The sequence below is a fragment of the Amblyomma maculatum genome, chromosome 2 (assembly GCF_055883805.1).
Source record: "Amblyomma maculatum isolate TAMU_Amacu chromosome 2, ASM5588380v1, whole genome shotgun sequence".
Taxonomy (NCBI): Eukaryota; Metazoa; Arthropoda; class Arachnida; order Ixodida; family Ixodidae; genus Amblyomma; species Amblyomma maculatum.
The window spans coordinates 133518783-133531865 of NC_139345.1; the positions used below are offsets into that span (position 1 = coordinate 133518783).

Genomic DNA, 13083 nt, shown 5'->3' on the forward strand with positions numbered 1-13083 from the left:
AGGATTGTCCGTGGCGACCACTTTTTGATAAAGGCTAAAAGTCAGGCTTTGGAACGGTAAATCTTATTCATGAGACTGAACCATAAACAGGCATAACTAATAACGCATATTTGTGAAAAGTGGTGGGATGTGAAGAAATTTGCCCTTACGTTATTTTTCTCTAAGTAGGTCAAATATTCTGATATAACTGCTTTGGATAGGTAAGAAAACAAGGAAAGGCAGCTGTCCGGGGTGTCCAGTTAGTAGCGTAATGTTGAATTATAAAATTTTTGCTTCTCCTTCTGGGTTTGCGTTTTCAAAATTTTAGGTTTGAAGAGGTTCGGAGGTTTGTTGTTTCTCCGACGTCTTGCTAATAAAAGTGCCTTGATGCTGCTCCTCTCCACTTACTCTCCCCCAGGAAAAACAAAAGCTAGAGATAAGCTCATATGATCAAACCTTTATTATATCTTAGCAACAACGACATGACTCCAAAAGGCAAGCAGCGTCCATTTATTCGATCGAAATGTTTGGGTGCACGTCCTTCAGAAGTTCACAAACGCTGCTATTGTACAAGAAGACACTATCAAGGCCACACGTTTTATTGTAGACTTCCTCACATTTATCGTTTTCGGTGTCCGTGCTTCCATCTCGAACCCACATTTCGCAGGCTCTATCACAATAGAAAGACACTGCAAGGAATGTCAAAATTATAGAAAGTACCTAGATTGAACAGATGAATATAGGGAAGTGCATTTTACACTTTTCAGCACTTTCTGCTGTATTTTGTCTTCAAGAGCATGCAGTAGGATGAATGTCTATTTGGCGCACCGTTCAACACCTCACGATGATAGCACGGCTGATTTATCATCATATATGAGACAGCAAACAGTAGGCCTCAGTAAACATGGGTCGTCCACACTTAAGCTGAACACGGCGAAGCACAGCCGCGCTGTGAGGGCCATCCGTTTATAGAAGTTGAAAGTTAGGGTGCATAAGTACCAGGAGGCAGCGCTCGGTTTTTTCTGCAGCAGAACTCATATGCCCCAGCTCGATTGATCTGTTAGACGACAACAAGCACGGCTCCCAGGCACTGGGCTATTTGCTTCACTTGACTGAAGCCCCTTTTATTCATAGACCTTCGATGCGAGGCCCCGCTGGACTAACCAGCGCTCATTACAGCTCTCCCGTTCTTTTCCGTGTTCACCTCTAAAGAGCGTTGCCCTGTACAATACACATCAAAGAGCACTAACTATTTTAACTGGATTAAATAGAGTTACGTTTATATGCTGCAGCTTTTTCGTGACAAGCATGTGAGTCTTGCATATTAAAGTTTTCAATTAAACGGTCCGCCAAGGGTATTGTGATTTTGATTTCACTGTACTAAGTAATCCATAAACGAATGTAAGCTGGAATATGAGCTGCACTTTATCGGCTTTTTGTTACCTGTAACTGACCCGGTTAAGCAGAGAGAATGAAGGGGGAGTGCTGTGAGGGGTACTCAGCAAAATGTCTGACTCAAACAGTCATACCTAGTTACAAACGGAGTTTGAATGTGTTGTATTGTGTATGAGATAATGCGATGCTACTCTGATCAATCCTTAACAGCCGTAGCCCAACCGTAGCGCAGTGAGTCCTTCTTATTAGCGCTCTGTCGCGACCATGTTATTATTTATTTATTTCACTTTACAATGCCTGATTCCCAGAACTGCTGCGCAACATAGACAAGCACATAGAAAGAAACACATCAAATTCAGGAACAGAAGTTTAGATCAACTGCTTGACAAGGCCTCTCCCCTATACAGTTCGGACTGATGATTCGGCACATATTTAAATACCAAGTTTTTCCTTAACAAGACCAGGTATTTAACGAGAAGCTGTTTTATAATTATAAAAACGTTTCACACATACAATAGCAGAAAACAACGTACCACACATTACATTATATTAGCTTAATTTTGATCAATATATAAAAAACTTAATTAGTGTAAAGGTACAAACAAAGATGCAATGCAATGTAGACTGAAGAAAATTTCACACAACACAAAAGGAACACAAAAACAAGATCACAAGGAAAGGTGCAGTGTAAACTATCTCTGTTACACAAGGATTATTTCACAAAAAGAAGGAAGTTCATTTATGTGTATATTTTATACCAGAGAACAACAATGTATCAATAATATGGCGTTCAAGCACACTTGCTCTAGGTTCAAAGTTTAACATTCCTAGATATTTATTTAGGGTTATAGGTATTTGATAGGGCATTGTTTGCTTTCCACAATTCTTCCTTACTGATCGGTTGTGGAGTTTTGGATACCTTAAATGATATTGAGCAATTTTAGTGTTTACTTTTTGTGACAAGTCTTGTAGTGTAGCATTTACAAAAGCTTGAAATGATATAACTGATCCGCCCTTAGCATGCTGATTTTTTTGGCAGAGAAGCTGTTCTTAAACCCTGTACTATTTAACTAAAAGATTCAAAGCATCAAAATACTTTGTAAAGTAGGGAGTTTAGTATAACTTTATTACGTAGTGGTCCCCCAAACAGTCAAAGCATATTTTAATCTTGAGTATAAAAGGGCAAAATAAACGTTCCTTTAAGCCAGACAGGTATCAAATGAGATATGCTGTACAGAAATCCAAATGTACGGGCCGTTTTTTCTGTTAGTAGACCAGCGCATATCTTCATAAAATCAAACCTCGAGTAACCTTTGCTCGATTACTTGATTTATTAAAATATCCTCAAATTTTACAGCGAGTTTGCTAGGCAAAGATTTGCTGACAGGACATGCAAAATATGATATATGTTGTTTTAGAGGCATTAAGTCATAGTCTATTGTTCCTTAACTAGTTTGGTAGGTGTGCAAGCTAGGTGTTCACAGAAGATTCTAATGTCCGTAAATTATGTGACGAGAAGAAAATATTGGTATCATCTTCATATATTACAACTTGAGCGGAGCTATCTACACCAAGAATTTCAACAATATAATGAGAAATAATAATGAACCTAATATGGATAATTCCGGAGCGCCTTGTTTTTACAGCATTGATACAGCGTTGCTAGTCTTAATCACCTGCCATCGATCATTCATATAGCTAATTATAGGTTTAAGGCGGTAACTCGCACTCCATATCTCGATACTTTCTTGAGGAATAAATCAAACGGTACAGAACGAAACGCTTTTTGATTGTCTGGAAAAAAACCTAGTGTATAATTTTTACTTTCCACGATTTCAATATATTTGTCTTGATGAAAAGTAGAGCCAGTTCAGTTGACCGGGGCTTCTGTAAGCCATAATGACACTGAGTTATGACTTCATATTTTTCCAAAAATGAAGCTAATCGGTTTTGAATAATACTTTCAAATACCTTAGATATAGCAGGAATTTCTGAAATTCGTCTGTATTTAGATAAAGAGTTCATATCTCTACCTTTGAATATTGCAGCAACTTCAGCGAATTTCAGTTCTTTTGAAAATACACCTGGTGTCGAAGTGAGGTTAATTATACAGTTAATGACTTCACACATCAAAGGCGATATTAGGTTTATTTCATTTGGTCCAAATTCGTCAATACTAAGAGCTGTGTTATTGCTAAGTTTGCCAACTATATTTGGCATTTCATTCGGGTCAAGAGGTCGCAGGAAAGGAGACTGACTCAGCGTTGCACCCACTGGCATTGGGACATCGCGCACGTTTACATTGGTATTGATATAGGTGTGAAGAAGAAGATGGACCCCTTCGCTGGACGCTGATGAGAAAGAAGAAGGTGTGTGGAATTGCCGTCGCGCAGATCGTGTTGGTCTTGATCGCCCCGCTTCCCCGTCGACCTCTACGCCGTCCTGAACGTCCTTCTTCTACATTTGGTGGAGGTGCGGCCTGAAATCCTTGTCTCACGCTGGAGCTTCGCACCCGCACACTCCCTGACTCTCGTATGGCTAACGACGAACGCCTCCCAGCCAACCCGATGACCCCGCCGGTTGTCTGCTCTGGCTCCTTACGCCAGCGAGACCCTGCGCTCTACAGCGGGACTGACGACACTGACTGCGAAGACTGGCTTTGCTTCGTACGAGTGAGTGAGTTCGTACAATCAGTGGGACGACGCCACAAAGTTAAGAAAAGTCATATTTTATTTGACCGGCGTTGCCAACTTGTGGTGTCGTAACCACGAAGCTGGTATCACGCCTTGGGACTCATTCAAGGCTAGTCTTACAAGCGTCTTTGGTCGTCCAGCAGTACGAAAGCTCCGCTCCAAACAACGTCTGCAGGATCGAACACAGCGGCTCGGCGAGACATTTACAAGTTATATTGAAGATGTACTCTACCTGTGCAGTCGCGTAAATGCTCAGATGTCCGAGCCACAGAAGATAAAGCATATCCTGAAGGGCATCGAACATGACGCCTTTCAAATGTTAAACTCCCGGGATTTGACTACCGTTGCTCAAGTTATAAATCTCTGCCAGAGCTACGATGAGTTGCGCAAGCAGCGCATCCTCCCTCGACAGCCTTCCGCGCCTGCAGAGTCACTTTCTGGCCTCTCCGCAACATCTCAGACCTCCTCGCTGCTGCAGCAGCTCAAAGACTTCATCCGCGAGGAAGTTGCTCGCCAAATATCTCTGCTGACCACAAATTGCGAGCTGTCCCGCAATTTGGCGCCCCTTCGACAGGTCATCGCCGACCGCGTGGCGGAGGCCCTTCCATCTGCCCCTCCGCCAGCGCCCATGCCTCAGACAGCGCCGGCCGTGGAGCCCCTCGCATACACCGACGTCCCTGTCACTCCACCGTTGACATGCGCCCCCCCCCCTCCTGTCGCACCACTGACGTACGCTGCCGTCGCTGCACGTCCGCGGCCACCAAGCTACCCTCTGATGTACGCTACGCCTCCAGGGCCTGTGCGAGAATTTCTTCAGGCGCCACAGCCATTGGTTCCACCACGTCCGCTGCGCCGCAATCCATGGCGAACCAGTGATAACCGTCCCATCTGTTTTTCCTGCGGATTTCCTAGCCATATTTCCCGCTACTGCCGAAATCGCACTCCCGATGATTTTCTACCGCGCCGAACGTCAGCTTCCTGGTAGCCGCCCCGAGGTCAGTACGCCGCCGCCGATCCATCTGCAAGTTCCGCCGCGGATGACCGTACGACCTTTTCTCCTCGCCGCTCAACCTCGCCGCCTCGCCGTTCTCTATCCCCTCTGCGACGCCGTCCCAATCTTGCGCAAGAGGAAAACTGAATGCCGCAGTTCCTGAGGCGAGAACGGCGCAACGAGCGAACTGTCAAAGCCCTCACGTATCTCCTGAAAATCTGCTTGAAGTTTCTGTTGACGGCGTTATAGTACTGGCTCTGGTCGACACCGGCGCTGCTGTTTCTGCCATGGCTGCAAGTCTTTGCCGTTCATTGCGCAAAGTGACGACACCAATTTCAGGATTGTCGATATGCACGGCAAATGCCCAGACGATAGAGCCTATAGCGGTGTGCACAGCACGAGTCGTCATTCAGAAAGTTGTGTACGCAATAGAGTTCGTCGTTTTGACTTCCTGCTCGCATGATCTCATCTTGGGCTGGGATTTTCTATCGCGACGTAATGCGGTGATTAACTGTGCTCGTGCCGAACTGGAGATTTTTGCGCTAGACGAACCATCGCCGGACGTTCCTTACCCCAAAGTTGTCGTTGCCGAAAATACTGATCTTCCTGCGTGCTCTTTCGTTCTTGTGCCCACCGCTTCTGCTTTTTCCTGCAGTACCGATGTACCTTTCACCCCATCACCTATCTTTCTAAACCGCAAAAGGCTCCCCCTGCCATGCCGTACTTTCTATATCAGCTAGCCTCACCGCGCTCTGGATTTCTAATCCGTTCTCATTTCCCGTATCCCTGCGTCGCGGTGAATCCCTCGGCACCATCCAGCTCATGGATTCTATTCTCACCGCTGACGAAACACCCTCTTCGCAGCCCGCTGACTTGGCTGCACTCACACCGCCTGTTCTTGCGCTGGACCAGTCTTCTGCCGACGTTTTTCTCTGCTCCATCGATGCCAGTCTTCCTGGCCCTCAACGCACTGCTTCATCTGTCCGCTCTTCATTCGGCTCTCATCAGCCTGCTTTGAGACGCACATACACTGTTGCCCACCACATTGACACCGGATCCCATGCTCCTCTGCGCCAGCGTCCCTATCGAGTGTCTGCCACCGAACGCCGAGTTAGTGAAGCCCAAGTTCATACTATGCTTGAGAATGGTGTGATTGAGCCGTCTAACAGTCCGTGGTCCTCTCCTGTTGTCTTAGTGAGGAAGAAAGACGGTTCTATACGCTTCTGCGTCGACTACCGTCGCCTGAACAAAATCACGAGAAAAGACGTCTACCCCCTTCCGCGTATAGATGATGCATTGGACTGCTTACAAAATGCTGAACTCGTTTCCTCACTCGATTTACGATCCGGCTACTGGCAGGCACCCACGGCTGCGGAAGATCGCCCTAAAACCGCATTTGTCACCCCCGATGGCCTCTTTGAATTTACCGTCATGCTTTTCGGTCTCTGTAATGACCCTGCTACAGTCGAGCGTATGATGGATACTATACTGCGTGGTCTGAAGTGGAAGACATGCCTCTGCTACCTTGACGACATCGTGGTGTTCTCGACGGACTTTGCGACCCACATCTCTCGCCTGAAGCAGGTCTTGACATGCATTGCGAACGCCGGCCTGCAGCTCAACTTTAAAAAGTGTCGTTTCGCTGCTCGTGAGCTGACCATTTTAGGCGACGTTGTGCCCAAGGAGGGTGTACGTCCTGATCCCGCCAAACACCGAGCTGTGACCGAGTTGCCGAAGCCTACTACCATCAAGCAATTAACTTTTTTGGGCCTGTGCTCTCACTTTCGGCGTTTTATACGGAACTTTGCTTCCATTGTCGCCCCGCTGACTCAGCTCCTCGGCACTGCCTCAGATATTTCGCTGTGGTCACCAGCATGCGAGGACGCCTAAAACACATTGCGCCTCCTCCTCACAGCCCCACCCATCCTGCGCCATTTTGACCCGAAGTGCATGCAGACGCCAGTGGTGTCGGCATCGGCGCTGTGCTTGCTCAGCGCCCTCCCGGCTTCGGTGAATACGTAGCCGCGTATGCCAGCCGTACTCTCACAAAAGCCGAAGCGAACTACTCTGTAACGGAAAAGGAGTGCTTGGCCATTATGTGGGCCCTCACAAATTTTCGCCTTTACCTTTACGGCCGTTCGTTTGACGTAGTCACGGACCATCATGCCCTCTGCTGGCTTTCATCGCTCAAGGACCCTTCGGGCCGCTTGGCACGGTGGGCTCTTCGTCTACAAGACATCCGTGTTATTTACCTATCTGGTTGCAAGCATACAGACGCCGACGCTTTGTCTCGCTCAACGCTCCCAGCCGATCTTGCCAGCCTCTCCGTCTCGGACTCTGCAGTATCTTCCCTCGACATCAGTGACATGCCCGCTGAACAACGAAAGGATCCATGAATCGCATCCCTTATTGACTACCTTTCCAACAATTCAGCGATTACCCCTTCACGCGCACTTCGCCGTCAAGCCTCCCACTATGAGATTCGGGATCACCTCCTTTACCGGCGCAACTACAACTCGAGTGGACGGAAATGGCTCCTCGTGATTCCGCGCCATCTACGGACTCAAATATGCACAGCTTTTCACGCCAATCCGCATTGCGGTCACGCCGGAGTTTTCAAGACCTACACTCGAATCCGTCTTCGCTACTATTGGAGCGGTATGTTAGACTCGGTACTTAGGTACGTTCGATCGTGCCTGACTTGCCAACGCCGCGAACCTACTTCTCACCGTTCGGCTGGTGAGTTACAGCCTCTCATGTGCCCGCTTAGACCCTTCGACCGCATTGGAATTGACCTCTATGGCCCTCTTCCGTACACAGCTGATGGCAATCGCTGGGTTATCGTCGCCGTCGACCACCTGACGCGATATGCCGAAACCGCCGCGCTCCCAGCTGCAACAGCCCGAAATGCGGCCGGTTTCTTATTGAAGAACTTCATGCTCCGTCACGGTGCTCCTCGTGAATTACTCAGCGACAGAGGTCGTGCTTTCTTATCTGACGTCATTCAAGCCCTGCTCGCTCAGTGCAAAATCATCACCGGACTTGCACCGCCTACCACCCGCAAACCAACTGCCTTACTGAACGATTTAATCGCACCCTCGGTGACATGCTCGCGAAGTACGTCGGATCCAGCCACACAAACTGGGACATTGTCCTTCCTTACATCACCTACGCGTACAACACTGCTACGCAATCCAGCACGGGTTTCTCTCCGTTCTTTTTGCTTTACGGTCGGCATCCATCTGCTCCCCTTGATACTGTCCTCCCCTACAACCCTGACGCATCAGAATGTACCACAGTGACCAAAGCTGCACAGCATGCAGAAGAATGGCACCAGATTGCACGGACATTCACAGCCGACTCTCAGTGGCGCCAAAAATATCGCCATGATACCATTCAGAAGAATGCACCGCACTTCGAGCCCGGCTCACTCGTGTGGCTATGGGTTCCATCCGGCAGCCCCGGCCTCTCAACAAAACTGATCTCAAAGTATCAGAAAAAACCTCGAACTCAGCGTCGGGAGAAAGAAGTGTCTTCCTGCTAAGGTGGCTTCATCGCTCCTCTGAAAATTCTTGCCGTCCTTGTAAGCACCTGTCCTGTCTCCAGAGAAGTGGATCTTCTATTTCCGAGGGAGCTCCAGACGTCCTCTCCGCGTCAGGTTGCGAGACCTCCGGCGCATGCTACTCATGCATGATTGCAGCTCAGGTCGGCACGGAGGCTAGGCCTAGTGCTGCCGCTGCCACGCTGGCAGAGGTAGCTTCGCCGGAGTTGCTCGCTGCAACTCCTGCCCTGCCGTCGACACCTCAAGCTGACCATCGGCCTCAGGTCCAGCTTGGTGCTCCCGGTTCTTCAGCACCAGCGCCCATTCAGCCTTCCCAAAATGGACAACAGCCCGTAAGTGAACTGTTCTCTTGGCGGAGCACGGCTATGGCCACTCAGCTAACACGACGAGATGCACATCCAACAGTGCGACCTGAGGAGACAAGCTCTCCAATGGACCTATCGGCTCCGCCATCCGCATCAACGAGCACCCGTGCCCCTCACAAGCGTCCTTCGGAAGATAATCAATCGAATTCGTCCTCGGCAAGTGGTGGCTATCAAGGAAAGCGCTCCTGTTTAACTATCGAAAACAAGGTAGCACCTACACCGGGATCGTCATCTTATAAAGTGGCGATTAAATCTCTAGCCAACAAAAGCCTCACCGATATACCAAACAGGATCATCCAGGCCAACTTGGACGCGTGTCTCGGAACAAGAGGTTTTCGGGGCTTCACGGCAATGAAGAAGTCAAACACTATAGCTGTGTGGCTCCCGACACTTACTGCGGTGGAACGTGTCCAAACGCTTAGTTGTATTTCAGTCACAAGTGAGATCTCAGTGCCTGTGCAAGTGTATCTAGTTGGAGGCTCCGACTTGCAGCGCTGCGTCGTTTACAACGTCGACATAAACGAAGATCAAACCACCCTTCAACGTGAGCTGTACTGCCCAACGCACCGAGTCATACAGGCCCGACACATAGGAAAGAGGCGTTCCTGCATGATCACCTTGCAAGGCCCTCCGACACTCCCAGCCTGTCTGTACTACTACGGCTGCATATTAAGGCCACGGCCGTATAAACCGAGTGTGGTTTACTGTTATAACTGTTTTCGGGCAGGGCACATGCGAAAATCTTGCCCCTTTGCTACTGCCGATGAAGGTGCGTCTGAAGGAAAAGTTAGGTACCGATGCGGCCTCTGCAAATCGGACGACCACGAGATACCATCTCCAAGTTGTCCGACAAAGCAAAAGGCAACGCAGAAGGCTCGTCTTCGGAACACTAAGCGTTGGCTAATAGAGGACATGACACCGGTGCAGACATCCAATCGCTTTGCAGCTCTTCAGTGGGATGATGACGAGTGGCCAGAGCTTCCTGAGCCCGCTTCGAATGCACCTCCGGCTAAGACAAAGTCTAATGATGCGGTGCTCAAGAAACGCCGTCGACAACAGCCAATACAGCAGCGGACTGATCTACCAGACGACGATATGGCTGTCAGTTCAGTTCGGGCGTTCAGTCGTGTCCGACTCTTCGTGACTCTATGGACCATGTCACGCCACGCTTTCCGGTCTCTCACTATCTTCTTAACATCACATAGCTTCATCTGCAATGCCTCGAGAATGCCATCTAACCATCGCGTTCGCTGCCTACCCCTTCTCCGGCGACCCTCAACCTTTCCCAACATCAAATCTTTCTCCAGCGACTCCTCTCTTCTCATCAGATGACCAAAGTAGCTGAGCTTTAACTTTAGAATTTGACCCTCCAATGAGCAGTCAGGGTTTATGGTCGACAATATCGACTGACTTGATCTTCTGGCAGTCCAAGGAACTCTTAAGAGTCTTCGCCAGCTCACAATTCAAACGCGTCAATTCTTCGGCGGTCAGCCTTTTTCACAGTCCAACTCTCGCATCCATACATCACAACTGGAAAGACCATAGCACGGGTAATACGGATCTTGGTTGGCAGACTAATGTCTCTGCTCTTTACTAGGCGGTCAAGGCTAACCATTGCTCTCTTTCCCAGAAGCAGGCGTCTCCTAATTTCATGGCTGCAGTCTGCTTTCGAGGTAATCTTGGCGCCCAAGAACAGAAAATCTGTCACAGCTTCCACTTCTTGTCCATTGATGCTCCAGGCCTTGATAGGGCAAGACGCCATGATCTTCGTCTTTTTAATGTTCAGTTTAAGCCCAAACTTCTCACTCTCTTCTTGTACGCACATCAGAACTCTCTTGAGTTCCACTTCACTTCCTGCCATTAAAGTGGTATCATCCGCATATCTAAGGTTGTTGATACGTTTTCCAGCAATCTTCACTCCAGCTGAAGACTCGTCCAGACCGGCCTTTCTCATGATGCACTCTACATATAGGTTAAATAGGCAGGGCGACAGTATGCAGCCTTGCCTCACCCCTTTCTCAATCGGAAACCAATCAGTAAGACCATGCCCAGTTCTAACTGTGGCCTCTTGCCCTTCATAAAGGTTCCTGAGGAGACAGATGAGGTGGATTGGAACTCCCATCTCTTGGAGAGCTTGCCACAATCTGCTGTGATCTACGCAGTCAAACGCTTTCGCGTAATCAATAAAGCAGAAGTAAATGGGTTTCTGGAACTCTCTTGCTTTTTCCATGATCCAGCGAAGGTTGGCAATTTGGTCTCTAGTTCCTCTGCCCTTGCGAAACCCAGCTTGCACGTCCGGAAGCTCCCGATCCACATACTGCTGCAGCCGACCTTGCAGGATTTTTAACATCACCTTGCTAGCATGCGAAATAAGCGCGATCGTGCGGTAGTTGGAACAATCTTTGGCACTGCCTTTCTTTGGAATGGGGATGTAAACTGACCTCCTCCAATCCTGTGGCCACTTCAGGGTTGTCCAAATCTTTTGACACAATGTATGCAGTGTGTTAACAGCGTCGTGGTTGAGGTTTTGAAGCAACTCAGCTGGAATACCATCAATTCCGCTAGCTTTGTTCTTAGCAAGGCTGGCTAAGGCCCATTCAACTTCACTCTTCAGGATGCCCGGCTCGAGATCAGTAATCACAACCGGCTTATGTTGGGTTTGCACATCCGGGTCCTTCTTGTACAGTTCTTCTGTGTATTCCTGCCACCTCTTCTTTATCTCTGAGGCTTCAGTGAGGTCCTTGCCTCGTTTGTCCTTTATCACGCCCAGCTTAGCACAGAAGCTTCCTTTGATATCTTTGATTGTCTTATACAGAGCTCTTGTGTTCCTTAATTGGCTGTTGTCCTCAACTGCTTGACACTGTATGTTCAGGAAGGCATTCTTATCTCTCCTTGCTATTTTCAGAAAATCCGCATTGAGAACCTTGTATCTTTCTCTTTCCCCCATACCTTTTGCCATCCTCCTTTCCTCAGCTATTTGCAAAGCCTCTTCAGATAACCAGTTTGCTTTTTTGCATTTCTTTTGCTTTGGAACTACCTTAGTAGCAACTTCTTGTATTATATCACGAACATCAGTCCACATCTCTTCGGGCTCTTTGTCTTCTAGATCTAATTCTTGAAATCGATTCCTCACTTCCACAGCATATTCTAATGGAATCTGATCCAGATCATACCTGAAAGGCCTTCTAGTTTTCTGCGTTTTCCTCAATCGAAGCTTAATTTTGGCAACAAGAAGCTGATGATCGGTGCCACAATCGGCCCCAGGCCTTGTTTTTACTGCTTGTATAGCGCTTCTCCATCTCTGCCGGCAAATAATATAATCGATCTGATTCCTGTACAGACCGTCCGGTGAAATCCATGTGTACAGGCGCCTCTTGTGCTGTTGAAAATGAGTATTCGCTATGGTCAGGTTGTTTTCTTGACAGAACTCTACTAGCCTCTGCCCAGCTTCATTTGGCTCACCAAGACCCAACTTGCCTGTAATTCCGGATATTTCTTCACTCCCGACCTTAGCATTCCAGTCTCCTATGAGAAAAACGACGTCTGATGATGGGGTACGGTCTAAAAGGCATTGTAGGTCCGCATAAAATCTCTCAACGTCAGCTTCTTCAGCAGCAGTGGTCGGTGCATGATATGGCTGTAGTGGATGAGCAAATCAATCGTCTCTTAGCAGAGGTCTCTAAGCTCCGACAACACCGCGAAATGCTTGCTCGATGTCGGCGAGCTGCAGAAGTAACCGCCAAATCTAGTAATTGCCCAACACAACCGCATTCATCCCGCACAACAGGGCCATTTGCTGCCTCTTCCCAGAGTACCACAACGCCCAATGATAACTCTGCAACATCCCTGCTCCGCTATATGGTCAACCAGTTGTCCAACCTGACATCTGTGATACTACAGCGCTTGGACTAGCACACAAAAATGGCGAAATCCGGTCGTCCTGGTGTACTACAGTGGAACTGTAGAGGCATTTCCACGAAGGTGGCCGAGCTCATGACCCGACTGCGATTTAACAAGCTTCGGGTGTGGGCTATGTCACTTCAAGAAACGAACGCCTTGCCATCCATTCCGGGCTTCAGCGGCTACGTGTCTCCTTCA

General features: G+C 48.3%; 1 long non-coding RNA gene across 1 annotated transcript in view; it reads right to left on the reverse strand.

Annotated features, from left to right (window-relative positions):
- Positions 1-520: 520 nt before the first annotated feature.
- The window catches only part of LOC146199927 (uncharacterized), a 51565-nt gene continuing 39002 nt past the window's right edge, over positions 521-13083 (reverse strand). The window contains exon 4 of the long non-coding RNA XR_014704778.1: positions 521-668. This is a non-coding gene — a long non-coding RNA (uncharacterized LOC146199927). The remainder of the gene's footprint in view (positions 669-13083) is intronic.